Source organism: Sminthopsis crassicaudata, chromosome 2 (genome assembly GCF_048593235.1).
Source record: "Sminthopsis crassicaudata isolate SCR6 chromosome 2, ASM4859323v1, whole genome shotgun sequence".
NCBI lineage: Eukaryota > Metazoa > Chordata > Mammalia > Dasyuromorphia > Dasyuridae > Sminthopsis > Sminthopsis crassicaudata.
Window position 1 is genome coordinate 230708514 of NC_133618.1, and position 15557 is coordinate 230724070.

Here is a 15557-nt window from a genome sequence, read left to right on the forward strand (position 1 = left end):
CTGATTTCAGAAAGACTTGGAAAGGCTTACAGGAACTAATACTGAGTGAAATGAGCAGAACCAAGAAAACTGTTCACAGCAACTTATGTGATGATAAACTTTGGTGTACTTGGCTCTTTTCAATAATGTGGTGATTAAAGGCAATTCTAATAGACTTGGGATGGAAATTGCTATCTGCCTCCAGAGAGAGAACTGAGTATGAATCAAAGCATAATATTTTTACTTTGATATTGTTGTTGTTGTTTGTTTGCTTGTGTTTTTTCTGTCTTGTGTTTTTTCCCTTTTGATCTGATTTTTCTTACCCATGATGATTATGGAAATATGTTTAAAAGAACTGCCCATGTTGAACTTACATTGGATTGCTTGCTGTCTTGAGAATGGGAGGGAAGGAGGGAGAATAATTTGGAACACAAGGTTTTGCAAAGATGAATGTTGAAAACTATCTTTGCATGTATTTTTTTTAAGAGAGAATGGTGTCAGAGCTAGAGGAGGTTTTGGATTGTAGAATATGCCATGTCAAAACTAGGAGAGACCTTTGGATAGAGACTGCTCAAGAATTTCAGGACATTGAATTTGGAGCCAGAGAATCTGGGTGCATATCCTAGTTCTGGTTACTATCTATGAAGCATTAATCAAGTAATTTAGCTACTCAAGGTCCTAATTTCCTCATCTATAAAAATGAGGGGTTCTAAACTAGACTAGGTTCTAAAATACCTTCCAGTTCCAAATCTATGACCTTCTATGATTCTGTGACCTTCAAGTTCCTCTCACTAATCTAAGTTTCCTTTTAGAAGAGGATACTAAGGCTAAGAAAAGGAAAGTGATAGCACATGATTCTTGGCAAATCTGTGACTTAAATCCAAGACTCCTGACTCCTGAGGGCTCTTCCCACAAATAGTATACCTGCTTCTCTTATGAAATTCTCCTCAACCTTAGTCAGACCATGGCTGGTACATGCAATATAATTCATTATGCATACTTTCATGTGTGTATAATGGATTCTGATGGATTTATGATTTCATCTGTGGGATGAACTCCATTGCTGAAATCCAATCCTTCCATTGCTAAAGATCAGAGTGCTGCTATACCTGCTCATCCTGTCTAACCCTGCTCTAATTTCCTGTAAATATGGCAGATAATCTGGTATGCAAGCTTTCAAGCCAGGATAACCTGTGTTCAAATCCTTCCTTTGAAATAGCATTGACTTGGTGACCCTGAATACCTAACCACTTAGTGATTTAGGCAGCTTTCCTAAACTATCAGTGGCCAAGCAGATGTTCTCCCTGTGTCCTCTTACACATCATCTCCTTATTGTTCAGTCATGTCCAGCTCACTTTACAGATGGGAAAACTGAGGCAAATAGAATGGAGGGACTTGCCCAGGGTCACATAGCTTAATAAGTGTCTGAGGCCAATTTGAATTCAGGTCTTCCTGACTACAGGTCCTATAGTTTATCTACAAGAACTCTTCATTGTGTGCAATAGATATACATCTTAAGGTCAGTATTTTAGGAGACAGAAGGAAAAGTCTCAAAATCTATTTGAGAATTCAAAATCTGACATAACTATTCCCAAATATAATGAAATTGTCTACTATGAATATTAGGACGTAATAAGGATGAAGATAGGTCAGAGAATGTTACAAACATTCATTAAGTACTTTCTATGTGCCCAGACACTGTGCTAATCAAGAAAGATAAAAAGAAACAGTTGTTGATCTCAAGTAGTTCAAAGTAAGGAAGCAATATGCAAATAATTTTGTATAAATAAAATGTGTACAGGATAAATTGGAGGTGACCTCCAATTGTTATTTATTATGTCCATAATTATGTTCAAAGGAAAGCAGGCACCAAAATATGGGCCTTGAGCTTCTGTTATATGAGGACTGTCTGAAGGAAGCTAAACCAAAAAAGGGAAAAATCATGGGAAATAAGTTCTTGGAGGGAGCTGTTACATTTTGTTTGTTTTGCTTTACCCCAGAGGGCAGAACCTGAAAAAACGGATAACTGGAAGTTGTTGCAAAGAGACAAATGTGGGTTTGATGTAAGGAAAAACATTCCAACAATTAGAGCTGTTCAAAAATGGTCTGGGTTGTCTTGGGAGGTTAATGAAGCCTTTAAACAGAGGCTAGAAGACAACTTGTTCATAGGAGTCAGCTGGGGCAGAGTTAGGAATTAGGAGTAGAAAAACACTAAGATTCCCTCCAGCTCTAAAATGATTCTGTGCTTCCATCCCAAACCTGGCAGGAGCTTTGAGATTCATCATTCAATCCCCTTCCCAACAGCTGAAGTAGGAAACTCCTCTCCAGCATATGAGACAAATGGTCATCCATGCTTTTGCTCATACTCCCTCCCTCCCACTATCTATCCAGGCTTCTTAGACCTTATACTATATAATGTAATAGGCAGTTCAGTAAACTGGCCTCCTCTCTGTTTCTCACATAAGACTCCATTTCTGAACTCTTAGTGTTTTCTCTGGCTAGGAATTCTCCAGGAATTCTCTCTCTCCTCATCTCCTGACTTCCTTGGCTTCCTTCTAGTCCCATCTACTATTCTGTCTTCTATAGGAAACATTTCCTGACCTTCTCAATGCTACTCTACCTTCCCTCTATTGATTATTTTCCATTTATTCTGCATTTATCTTGTCTGTATGTAACTATTTAAATGTTGTCTCCCCAGTTAGTCCCTATCTCCTTGTCAAGAAGGATTGTCTTTTACCTTTCTTTGTATTCCCCAGTACTTAGCACAATGCTTAGAACATGGTAGGAGTTTAATAAATGTTAAATGACTGACTGACTGATAGGGAAATCGTTACCTATCAAATAATCCCATTCTATTGTTGGACAGCTCTGAAGAACAAGAAGTTTCCTTTTCATTGTGCCCTAATATATTGAGCCTCACACTAGAAATTAGAATAATGACAAATACAGAGTATAGAAGCATCTCTCTCAGGGCCATGTGATAAGTCTGTGACCAGCACCCAGATGAGCCTCCTGCTTAGCTATGACCTCTGGAAGGACAACATGCACGAGTTGCTATAGCAAATCTAGAATCTCCAATGCTCCAAGAGTTCCTTTCATGCCCTGGTCATGGGCAGTTAGCTTTAATGGATGTTTTATTGACTTGCTCCTCAATCACCTGGCAGCTGAGGGAGGAGAAGTAATCACAAGTTCACATAGCTATACCATTTTCTGCACAACAACTGTTGGCAGTATGTTACTCTTAAAAGGGAAGAAACTGAGGCCCTGAGAAGTGATTAAATACTAGGTTCAAGAAACTGAGGTCTCAATTCTAAGCCTGATGCTCTTTTCATTCCAGAATTCTATCTCTTTACTAGCATAATAGATATACAATCATACAGATGGGAGACATCAGTTTTAGTCTAGGTTATTGATATATACTGGTTATATCACTTTGGGTAAAATATTTAATCATATAGGGTTCTTAGGTCCTTCGATTTTAAAATGGGGCATGAACGCCTTACCTGCAAACCCAGGTAGGACAGAGAAAAGACATATATGGATGAGAGGTAGGAATATACAGTGAACACTGATTCCGGAGTCAGATGATTTGAGTTCCAGTTCTTTCTTTGGTATTTACTAGCTGTGTGACCTAAAGTCCTTTCCAGGTCTGACATTCTGGGATTCAGTGAAGTCACTTTAGGCTCTGAGTCTCACATTTCCTCATTTGTCAAGTGGGGATAATAATATCTTATTCTATTTATCTCACAAGGTTGTCACGAGGAACAAATAAAATAAAGCAGGTAATATATTTTGTTAATCCTGAAGGATTATACAAAGTGTTCCAAAAGTCTTGGTACAATTTTAAGCTTTAATAGATTAAAACTGCATCAAGAGTTTTTAAATGCCCTGTATAAATGTTTGTTTTTATTATTTATATCCTTACCTTCTCTTAGTCCTTGAGTGATATGCTAGCTCTGTTCAGGACTGGAAACAAAAAGAGCCAAGTAAATAGGAGGCCCTGAGTGGGAACTATTTAAAAATCGAGGCTTCAAGATCAGGAGTAGGATTGATCAGTTGGGACAAATCAGAGAAGATACCTGGAGGGATACTCCCTATTCCCCAGGATGTTTGCCTTTCTGATCCATGTCTCTTCATTTCAGGGGGATTTATGGGTCTATGTAAAGTCACCAAAGGCAGAGTTCCTTACTTGGTCAGAATTTAAGGTCTTGGACCCTCAGGTGGGGAGTATTGGCATCCCAGGACTTTTCCCTCCTAGAGAGTAGCAGCAAAAAAAAAACAGTCCCTGGAGCTCAGATGTAGGCTGTCCAATTCCTGGCTGCGGGCTCAAGCTAGATGAGGGATCTTCTCTATATCTAATGACGCCTTGACCCTTCCAGCTTCCTCTCTCTCTATCCTGCTGCCTGTCAGGAGAGTGGGGCAATGCCAGTGACTATAACCCCAATTGCAAACCATCTCTCTAGGAAGGCTGGATAGCAAGAGGAAGTGGCCAAGGCCTCCTGAACAGTCATCCGGGCTCAGACAGAAGAGTCAACTACCCCCACCTGGAACCTTCTCCCCCTCCTCGGGAGAGCACTGCCAGGGCCTTAGATTCACTGACAGAGAAGATATGGGAAATTGTACTTTATTCTGGTGTCCATGGGGAGGCAGTAGGGTGTAGCAGGAACAGTCCCAGATTGAGGAGCTCTAGGCTCAAATCCCAGCTCAGTCACTACAAACTCCTTGTGTGATCTTGGGCAAATTATGATCCCAATCTGGACCTCGATTTCCTCATCTGCAAAAGAAGGGGGCTGAATTAGATAATCTTTGAAATTTTTTTTCAGCTCTAAATCCTAAAATCTTTTAGTGCTAATGTTAATTACATACCATAATCTATAATTTCAGCTCTCATTATTGCTAGTTTGGCTTTTCACTGCAAATGCAAAGCAAGACCACTAAGGGGAGGCCTCATTTCATATTTGCTTTTTGATTAAGATGAATTAAATATATATTTTTTTTGGATATCCCCTTTGTAGTATCCATCAGCTAAGCAAAACAGCAAAAGTGGAGGGAAAGGAAAATGTTCGTTTGTTTCCATAAAAGAAAAAAAATGCCAATGGTTGGATAAAGTTGTCCCTTTGGTCCATGAAGGTAATGAAATATTACTGCACCCAAAGAGACAATGACTATGAAGAATTAAGAGGAGCATGGAAAGAATTATGTGAATGATAAATTGAAATAAATAGAACAAGGAAAACAATATAATCAATGCTGATAGCACAATGGCTAGAATATGGGACTTGAAATCAGGAAGTCTCATTTTACTAAGTTCAAATCTGGCCTCAGACACTTGGCTACTGCTGTGTGACTCTGGGCAAGTCACTTAACCTTGCTTGCCCCAGTTTCCTCATCTGTAAAATGATCTGAAGAAGGAAATGACAACCACTCCAGTATCTTTGCCAAGAAAACCACAAATGGGGTCACAAAGAGTAGGACACAACTGAAAACCCATTATACAAGCAATAATATAAATGAGCAATAAAACAATCAAAGCTCAGTACTGTGAAATTATGCAGACTATACTTGATTTCCAAAGAAGAGAGATGAGAAGACACAATCAGATTTTTAAATGTGGGTTAGTTTTGCTTTTTCCTCATCTTTTTTTTTTTTTTATTCTTTGTTATAAAGAATATCTCTGAGAGAGGAAAAAGGACTATATGGGGAATATTAATGGTGTAAGAACAAGACAATAAAAATTAAAATTCATCAGATTAACTGAGAATGATCCAGTAAATTTTGTAGATTGGAAGCAAGGATATGCTTGAACCTGAGCTGATTGTTAAATTTCCAGTATGAGCATTTACACCTCAAAGTTTGATTTGTCTTGTTGTTAATAAAGCTATGAAGAAAATGTTAATAATGCAGGTTTCATTTTAAAGTGTGTTGGGAATATTCCCTTCCCTTCCCCTACCTCAAGTGGTTTGTTAAATATTTTCCAGCATGCCAATGGTGAAAGGGTTCATAATTTAGCAGGTTCTATGTAGGAAGAGCAGGTCCAGGGATATGAAAATTGGGAGGGGAGAGTCCCTGAATATCAGTGGACAGCACTGCACTGAAGATTGGGGTTACAAAGACAATCTAAGGATGCCTACCATTCCAGAAACACATGGAGAAAGAGATGCATTGCAATACTGTTTACAACTATTTCTTGGATTATTTTGTCACTTACTCTCTATAATATTATGGCATTTATGAAGAGGAGTGAAAACTACCTGTAATTTTAATTTCTTATATTTATTTATGTCTTATTTCTCTCCTTGAGAGAATACAAATATAATCAAAAAGACAGTCCCTGCCCTCAGAGAGGATATATTCAAATGAAGGAAACAATATTTGAAAAGAAGCTGGGGTAGAAATGCAGGTATCTAGCAAGGGGGTATGATTTTTAAGTCTAGAAAATCAGAAATAGGGTAGAGGGGGAAAGAATGAAAGCAGGAAAATCTGGCCCCTCCACAAAATATAAGTACTCAGAGAAATTCACCAATGGGAGAAAAGGGAGGATTTTTGCCAAGAAATATTCTGGGATAAGCAGGCCACTAGAATGATAAAATACGTCAGAGGGAGGACATCCCACGTCCTAAGGCAGTTTTGAGGATGAGAATAATAGAAGTATGATTTTGAAGTCCAGATAATCAGGAAAGGAATTAGGAGAATGAATGTAGGACAGCCCGGATTCTTCACAAATGGAGCCTCTAGGAGGAATTTATCCATTGGAGAAAGGGGAGAGGAGATGAAGACCTTTCCTCGAGAAAATGTCTGAATAAGAGTTCATGTTTACTTCTCCATCGATTTGAGTAAAAAGGTGTGATAAAAACATTTCAAGTAGTAAAATCAATAAAGGAGACAGCTATTCCCCTCTTGGACAGCCATCATTTGCCTCCCAGTCCTATTCCTAGTTTTCTGGGTTTCAAAATCACGCTCCCTTCCCCAACTAGTACCTTCATCCTCCCTCTGACATTTTTTCAACCCCCTTTTATTTTTGTTGTTATTCAATCATTTCTGATTATTCATGAACCCATTTGAGATTTTCTTGGCAAACATAATGGAATCATATACCATTTCCTTTTCTACTCATTTTACAGATGGGGAAACTGTAGCCAACAGGGTTAAGTGATTTGTCCAGAGTCATACACATAGCATTGTCTGAGGACAGATTTAAATTTAGGAAGACTCATTTTCCTGACTCCAGGCCCAGGTCTCTATTCACTGAATCACCTGACTGCCATTTTGTATCTTCCCTATTTGAATGTAAACTCCTTGAGGACAAGGACTGCCTTTCTTTTTGCTTGATTTTATATTGTCAGGGCTTAGCACAGGTACTGGCACATAAAAAGAACTTTCTCATCTTCCTTTATTCAATTTTGCTGAAAAAATGCAAAAAGCACATAAAAGTTTTGAAAGGAGAAGGAGATGTTTACCTATAAACAATCAGTAGAATTCCTTTCTCTTTCGTCATGAGTTCTACTCTTCCCCAGGGTCCTAAAGTTCTCTATGCTCATAGCAGACTCTTCTTATAGAGAAATAATTTTGAAGTTGTTATCAAAGTAAACCTTCCATCACTCCCATTCTGATGATTGCCACTTTTATCCAAAGACTCATCCAGTTATCCATACTTATCTTATTAATGAGATTGATGTAGACATTCCAAAGGAAGAGCTTAAGTAGCAATTTACATGTGAAGAATTCACAAAGGCTCTTTTCTTGAGAAAAAGTACATTTATTTATGAGAAGAGGTTATAGACAAAATAAAGAGGTAAAATAGGCACCAGGAGTGATAGATATGAAATAGATTCGGGAGAGCATTTAGTTAGCAAGGAAAGAAGTTTTTAACAATTAACAATGGAAAAGAAAAGTTCCCTAATGGAAATCACAATTAACCCGGCGAAAGGGAATGACACAAGGTAAGACTATGCTATTAATTGGGAGGCTAACTCCACAAACGAGTTTAGCACTTGAAAAGAGTTAGTTAGCAATAATAAGAAGAAAGACACCATGAGGCGTGGAGGAGGGATGAAGTAAAGAGAAAGACACCACTAGGCAGAACACCAAGACTGGATAACCCTAAAGGGATTCAGCAAAGATGGGTTAGGCCATGGGCAGATTTATAGGGAAAATTTAATCTTTAACTTGGTTTTCTATTGAATACAGTAAAATGGGGTTATCTAAGACCTCCACAGGAGTAGAACTGTAAGGCCAAGCTGATCCTCACAGTGCTTTTCCCTGCTTGCCTCAAGGAGTGATCTTAGCAGTATTTCAGGCTTTCTCTGACAACCCACCTAATTAACCAAGGCCACATCATTATTACTCTGGAATTATGTACTCCAGAAAAGAAACAATTTTTAGGTTGTTACAGATAAAACTTCCTTCTAATGGGGCCCATATTAGTCACAAAGCCCAGGTTCAATAGTCTCTCTCATTGCATTGTAATAACCCTCTTGGAACTCATTAACTTCTTCTGATGAGAATGATGTTTCCTGGTACTGACTAGGATCTATTCTCTGATAGGCTACTCTAGAATTTTTGCATTTGAGACATCTAACAAGGCAACTCCTGAGACTATTACTGATCCAGGAAATGTCCCTTTTCCTGTCTAGAAGGCTTGATTCTAGAATTACACTTCATAAGAAATTACCCTTTCTTTCTTTCTTTCTTTCTTTCTTTCTTTCTTTCTTTCTTTCTTTCTTTCTTTCTTTCTTTCTTTCTTTCTTTCTTTCTTTCTTTCTTTCTTTCTTTCTTTCTTTCTCTCTTTCTTTCTCTCTTTCTTTCTCTCTTTCTTTCTCTCTTTCTTTCTTTCTTTCTTTCTTTCTTTCTTTCTTTCTTTCTTTCTTTCTTTCTTTCTTTCTTTCTTTCTTTCTTTCTTTCTTTCTTTCTTTCTTTCTTTCTTTCTTTCTTTCTTTCTTTCATAGTTTTTATTTACCAGGTATATGCATGGGTAATTTTACAACATTGACAATTGCCAAACCTTTTGTTCCAATTTTTCCCCTCCTTCCGCCCCCCCCAGATGGCAGGTCGACCAATACATGTTAAATATGTTAGAGTATAAATTAAATACAATATAAGTATACATAACCAAACAGTTGTTTTACTGTACAAAAAGAATCGGACTTTGAAACAGTGTACAATTAGCCTGTGAAGGAATGCATTTTTGGTGGAGTTGTGAAATGGTCTGTATCCCAAGGAAATCATAAAAGAGGGTAAAGGATCCACATGTGCAAAAATGTTTGTAACAGCTCTTTTTGTGGAAGCACTTTTGTGGTATTTTGTGGAAATGAGTAGATGTCCATCAATTGGAGAATGGCTGAATAAGTTGTGGTATATGAAGATAATGGAATGTTATTATTCTTTTTAAAATGCTGAACAAGCTGATTTCAGAAAGGCCTAGAAATATTTACATGGACTGATGCCAAGTGCAACAAGTAGAACTAAAAATACATCGTATACAGTAACAGCAAGATTGTGTGATGATCAACAATGAAATTCTTGGTTCTTCTCAGTGATTCAATGATCCAAGGCAATCCCAATAAACTTTGGATAGAAAATACCATCTGCATCCAGAAAGAGAATTATGGAGATTGAATATAAATCAATAAATGTTTTATACACTTTTCCCCCTGTTTTTCTTTTCTTTTCAATTGTTTTTCCCTTTTGTTTTGATTTTTCTATCCCAACATTATTCAGAAATGTGTATTTAGGGGCAGCTAGGTGGTACAGTGAATAGAACACCAGCCCTGAATCTGGCCTCAGACACTTAACACTTCCTAGCTGTGTGACCCTAGGCAAGTCATTTAACCCCAATTGCCTCAGGGGAAAATGTGTATTTAAAAAGTTAATATACATGTATAACCAGAAAAATAAAACAATTATAATAAACCTTGCCCCTGGATTTGGAGATGGGTCCAAGCCTGCAAAGTCTTTAGAGACCCTTCATAATACCAGTCTGAAATCCCAACATTTTTGAGGTCTCCTTTGAACTCCATCAGTTAGTGGTCCATATGGGAAGAACCTGGTCTCCTCTGACTTCACTCCCTCCTTATCAAGGTAAGTCCTTTTTCCTTTTCTCCCTCTATCCTATATCTGGGACATCCCAAGCATCTAAGAAGACTTATCTGAGGGGCAACTAGGTGGCATAGTGGATAGAGCACCAGCCTTGAAGTCAGGAGGACCCGAGTTCAAAAATCTGGTCTCAGACACTTAACACTTCCTAGCTGTGTGACCGTGGGCAAGTCACTTAACCCCAGCCTCAGGGGGGGGAAAAAAAAAGACTTATCTGATCATCTGGAGCTTAGCAAACTTTCCTTGATTGGAATGCTTAGTTTTGGGAATTCTTGCTATTTTTTGGCATAGTTCCCTTCTAACTAGGAAATCTTTGCCACCTTTTCATTCTCCTGGGATCCCAGAGGAAATGTGGTATGTTAGGAATAGCAATGTTATGGCTTTCGGCAAAAATGGAACAGTCTTCTTCCATATCATTTTTATTTGTAGCTGTTTCTCCATGAAGAATGTTTGTGTCATGTTTATTGTGAGCTCGATTTTGTTACCTGGAAAGATTTAAAATGCAACCAATAAGAAAAAACTCCTACACTATAGTTTAAATATTGGGAAAGATTTCTTAGCATCCTTGACTTCAGCCTTAAAAAAGGAAAAACATGATTTTTTTTCTTGTGGACCCCAGTTCAGACCAAGATGGGGGCTGCAAAAATAAAGTTGGCTAATTAAAACTGCTAAAATAACATCTTAGCAGATTTTCAAGGCTTTGAGAGTAGTGATCGAGGAGTTTGGTAATTAGTCATTTTAAGATTGCAAGAAAAGAATTCCTGAGACATAGGGGATAATTCAAAGAATTTACCCTATTCTAAAAGAAGAGAATGGAAAAAAAAAAAAACTAGCAACTTTTTGTTAACTCTTCTTTGACTACTATCTTGTCTGGAGTTCCTTTCTGCTCCATTAGGAAAGAAAAATATGGTTCATGTTACATAAAGGCTAAGGAAGATGCTGAAAAGTGAAAACACCCCGGAAGGTATTAAGGGATTCTCTCTACAACCCTGATCACTCAGCATGCTCCACTCCCTGTAGTCCTGAGTGTATCTCAGTTGTAGGAATTGCTAACAAGATCAATATAGCCCATATCTCTTTGTCAAACCCTCTCATCTCAGATCAGATTATGCTGAAGAACTGTAGGGAAACTCAAATTCTGCCTCACCTGTAGAAATGGGAAAGCAGCAACAACTCAACATCTTTCCAACCTAGCTAAGGGGGAAGGTAGAGTGGGGATCAGGTCCCATGGTCAGCATTCCCTGAATCTGGCACCTCAAATTACCATCAAAGGGAGCTTCTGGCACCAGCCACCCTAGCCTTTAGCAGGTTATGTCCAGCAACTGCCTGGGAAGAATCTGGGTGCCCCTGGCAGCACCAAGCATGGCAGTGTGAGATAGGAAAGCCAATCAGTCTCTGCATTTGATAAGCCCACCATTCTCTGTTTCAGTTGCAGATATCTATCTATCTATCTAGATAGATAGATATGCTGTGTAATTTATGGCAAATTATTTTTTATCTCTGCCCAGTTTTCTGATTTGTAAAGAGAAATAATAGTGGTTGTTGGGAAGATCAGATGATTGCAAAAGTGCTTAGCATAAAGCAAATGCTCTATGAATGTTAACTTTTGTTGGATATAATTGCTTCATATTTGATAACTTTATATGGGTTTTTAGATGTGACTAACATATAACACCAATGTTGGGATAAATGGTGTGTGTGTGTGTGTGTGTGTGTGTGTGTGTGTGTGTGTGTGTGTGTAAAGTAATTTGGAAGCAAATTCCACTAAATTAAGGTTACCACACTTGGGTTCTCCAGGACTAGGAAGATAATGAAGGATGTATAGTTTCCAAACAAGGAATGTCTTCACTAAGAAACTATATGTGTGTGTGTGTGTGTGTGTGTGTGTGTGTGTGTGTGTATGTATATATATATGAATTATATAGAAATTATTTCTAATGATTCATCCTTGCATCAAGGTGAGTTTAAACCAAAGAAGAAAAGAAAAACATGTTAAAGATATTAAACAAAATCTCCTACGAATGTGAGTCTTGGTAAACCTTTATTTCTTATTGCAACTTCATGAGAAAAAAAAAATGTATCTAGCCTTAAGCTATGATTAATAGATTTTCTATTAGAGATAAAATCTCTTGGGACGATAACTGATATTCTTTTGAACTCTGAATTTGGGAATGGTCTGATGGATCAAGTCAATAATCCACCATTTGAGAAAAATGCTGTAGGTTAATCAGAGGGATGCCATCCTGACGTCTATCTGTGAAAGATCTGGAAAGACAACTCTGGCTTCTGCTCAAAGTTAGATCTTTCTGACTCAGTTTCCCAGTTCCATTTCTTTTTTTCCTACCTGATTATTCCTGAGTCTGGCTATGAGGTGTAATTTTTACTTCATCATTGGTTGTCACCTGCGACCATTATCTAAAGTCAAACAGAACTAAGGATGCTTTATCCTATCATGTATGTATTCTCAGGCTGAAGCTTAAAGGACCCCTTCTGATGCTATAATCATGTCCCTGCTTTTTCCTATAGGAAATTTCTATAATCAGCAAATCGTTAGTAGAAGCCATACATACAAGTATGTAAGATCTTGCTATTTTCAATCTAAAAATATGTAATCATTATATTCTAGTTAAGTATTGGATAAATAGTATTTGGCCTAGTCATCTGCCTGTTACTAGTTATATGCCTGGAGGAAATTAGATCCCTAAATTGGGAAGGGCTGGAAGGGGAATGGGGGATGGCATGACATTTTGTCTTTTAGTCCTTTTCAATCATGTTCAACTCATCATGACCTCATTTGGAGTTTTCTTGATAAAAGTTCTGGAGTAGTTTTGCCATTCTTTCTCCAGATCATTGTACAGATGATAAAACTGAGGCAAACAGGGTTAAGTGACTTGCCCAGGGTCACACAACTAGTAGATAGCTGAAATCAGATTTAAATATAATAAGAGAATTCCTGACTTCAGGCCCAGCACTCAATATACTTTGACATTTAGTTGCCCCAGGGAATGATGTGAATTAGGCCAAATAACAGAATGGAGGCCTGATAAAGGGAAGGCAAGAGTTCACTTTAGGGAAGGAGTTCAAATTACTGATAGGGAGGACATAAAGACATTGGAATAGAGAAAGCATGGTGTGGAATTAGCTAGAATCAAGAACTCTCAACACTTCCAGAAAGCTAGAGTTCAGGGACACCCAACTCAAACTAAATAGTTTCCCTTTTTATGCATTTCCCTTCCCATACTTTCCAAGGCTGGAGAACCGTCCTAGAAGAGCCAAATGCATTAAATTTCCACCTGCCTTTAAGACAGCCATTAAGAATGCTTAAAGTGGTTCTTAAGGGTTATTGCTTCTCACCTCATCTTTGAATCCAGATCTGAATTTACTTTACTCTCAAGCAAGTTGAAGTAGAGACAGAGCAAAAGGTCTGCAGGTAGATGTCTTCTATCCCAGCACTGAAGGAGTGACTCCTAATATAATCTGTTCCGCCAACAGTGGAAACCTATCAATTCTTTCTCCTGTCATAGTTTCATCCTGAAATTACCTCCCATATGTTCTAAATCAGAATTGATCAGAGAAATGTAAATTAAGATACTCTGAGATACCACTACACACCTGTCAGATTGGCTAAGATGACAGGAAAAGATAATGACAAATGTTGGAAGGGATGTGGGAAAACTGGGGCACTGATACGTTATTGGTGGAGTTGTGAACAGATCCAATTATTCTGGAGAGCAGTTTGTAACTATGCTCAAAAAGTTATCAAACTGCATAACCTTTGACCCAGCAGTGAATGTTATGGAATATTATTGTCCTATAAGAAGCGACCAGCAGGATGAATTCAGAGAGGCCTGGAGAGACTTACATGAACTCATGCAAAATGAAATGAGCAGAACCAGGAGATCATTATACATAGCAACAGCAAGATTATGTGATTATCAATTCTGATGGAGGTGGATCTTTTCAATGAGATGATTCAGACCAGTTCCATTAATCTTGTGGTGAAGAGAGTGATCTGCACCCAAAAAGGACTGAGTGTGGACCACAACATAGTATTTTCATTCTTTTTGTTCTTTGCTTGTATTTTGTTTTCTTTCTCAGTTTTTTCCTTTTTCATCTGATTTTTCCTGTGAAGCATGATAATTGTGGAAATATGTATAGAAGAGTTGCACATGTTTTAACATATTGTGGGTTACTTACCATCTAGAAGAGGGGGTGAAGGGAAGGAAGGAAAAAAATTTTGAACATAAGGTTTTTCAATGGTCAATGTTGAAAATTATCTATCTATCTATCTATCTATATACATATATATATATATATATAAAATAAAAAGTTTTAATAACAAAAAATAATTAAAAATAAGAAATTACTTGCCATAGTAAATGTCATACTCGGGAGAAAGTCTGGGACACATTTACATTCTACATAAAAAGATGCTCTTAGAAGTCCTTAACAAAGATTCAATCAACCTCTTATGCTTGTATCTCTAATGCTTTTTGGAACCTCTGGATTTTTCTCTTACTTTCTGTAGCCTACTACCCACCAGACAACATGCTCTTTTCCCATCCTATTCTGCCAATGGGCAACATGAAGAAAGGCCATTAGCACAAAAAGGTATCCAGGAATTTCTTTCTTTTCCAGCCAATTCATTGCTCTGCTGCTTAATTTCTACCAGACACAGGACAATCCTTACCAGCTGGATGCCCATTCCCATTGTTATGTCTCAGTTTCCCTGCATTAGTTTCCCTGAATTGTTCTACCTCATTTTCCCCAGTGGCAAACCCCACTTCCTGGCCATTAGGACTAAGATAATTAGGGCTGGGAACCCTAACCACTAGCATTCCAAGGAATCATGAACCGCAGATATGGCTTATCTCAGATACTTAGATGGGATTCTCTGAACCAGACTTAGTAGCTCCTAGCTTCTTCCCAACTTATCAGAATGTATGATCCTTCTCCATCCATAACCTGTCAGAACTGAATTTATGGTCTGTTCCTGGAAGTTCCCACTCACCAGTGCTCTACTCCCCTCTGCCTTTGTTTCCCTGATCGTTGGAGCTCTATAAGAATCCCTGGAATCCCTCACTCCTTGCTGGATACTTTGAAATAAGAGTCAGATCCAGCTGACTAGTCTCCATTAATAAAGGTCTTCATTAATAAAATATTAAAAACCTCTAATTTCTATCTTGCCTCAGTTTCTCTGGCATTACACCACTTCCCTAGTTCTGTTAGAGATATCTCAGAGGTTGCTGTTTATCCTTCATTCTCACAGAGGACTATGACATCAGAAAGGTGATGCCATGGCATGCAAGTGAATTGGATTTAAGTGAGGGAGGCCAGTGCAAGGTCATTTACCTCACTTTCCCCTCCAGAGCCATCTGGGTCCAGTGGCCAGATAAAGATTAGAACGACTGAAGATGACCCTGGATGCAATGGGAGATCTTGGCCTTTTTAAGCTTCAGCAGGTCTCAACTCGATTGATTCAGTGA